We start from the raw sequence: 1,248 nt of genomic DNA on the forward strand, positions 1-1,248 counted from the left end.
TTCCAGTCACCAGTGATAATCAACACATCTTGGTTGCATGTTCAGTCAATTTCAGACTGCAGAAGTTGGTAGAAATCTTCAATTTCCTCATCTTTGGCTTTGGTGGTTGGTGCATAGATTTGAATAACAGTAGTATTAAGTGATCTTCCTTGTAGGCATATGGATATTATCCTATCACTGACAGCATTATACTTCAGGACAGATCTTGAAACAGTCTTTGTGACAGTGAACACCACACCACTCTTCAATTTGTCATTCCTGGCATAGTAGATAATTTGGTTGTCTGATTCCAAATGACCAAAACTGGTGCATTTCAGCTCACTAATGCCTACAATATCAATCTTTATGTGTTCCATTTCGTTTTTGACAACTTCCAATTTTCCTAGATTCATACTTTGTACATTCCATGTTCCAATTATTAATGGATGCTTGCATCCATTTCTACTCATTTTAAGTTGTGCCACATCACCCAATGGAGGTTCCGAAAGCTTCATTCTATTGATATCGTTAAAGTCATCTCTACTTTGCAGAGTCAGCTCTTCCCATTCAAATTTTGAGTGCCTTCTGACCTAATGGCCTAATCTTCCAGCATGATATTGGACAACATTTCCAGGCTATTCATAAAGTTTTCCAGTAATGTATAACATAGTGTTTCACTGCTATTCATAAGGTTTTCACTGGCCAATTGTTTGAAAAGTTGATAACCTCTTCCTTCTTCCAAGTATGTCTTAGCCCAAAAGCTCTACTGAAACCTGTCTACCTTGGGTAACCCTGCTGGCATTTTGCAACACCAGTGGCATAGACTCCATCTTCACAGCAACATGTAAGCCACCACAGGAGGACAAACTGACAGACAAGTTTGTCTCCCTTATCTGTTCCTAATCACCTCTGTGCCTGCCTACCTCAGGCCCTGGCCTTAAAATAGAGCAAACCCCAAGAAAAACCAACCTCCCGGTACCAAGCCCACCTACCTCGGGCCAGGCCTTAAAATAGAGCCACCCCCAAGCAAAAAGCAGCCCCCAAGCCCCAGGTCCACCTATCTCGGGTCCCGGACTTAAAACAGATGTAGAATCTGCAAAGCACCACATAATGTGGATGAACTTGGAGGACATGCTGAGTGACATAAGTCAATCACAGAAGGACAAATATTGTATTAATCTGCTGTTGTAAAAAGTCAAAAAAAGTTTATATGTGGAAGGAAACTCTCTTTGTTGGTTACCAGGAATGGGAGAGTAGGGGAAGGGAGGG

The sequence above is a fragment of the Orycteropus afer genome, unplaced genomic scaffold, assembly GCF_000298275.1.
Source record: "Orycteropus afer afer isolate SDZICR_OR568_19922 unplaced genomic scaffold, OryAfe1.0 scaffold00739, whole genome shotgun sequence".
Lineage (NCBI taxonomy): Eukaryota > Metazoa > Chordata > Mammalia > Tubulidentata > Orycteropodidae > Orycteropus > Orycteropus afer.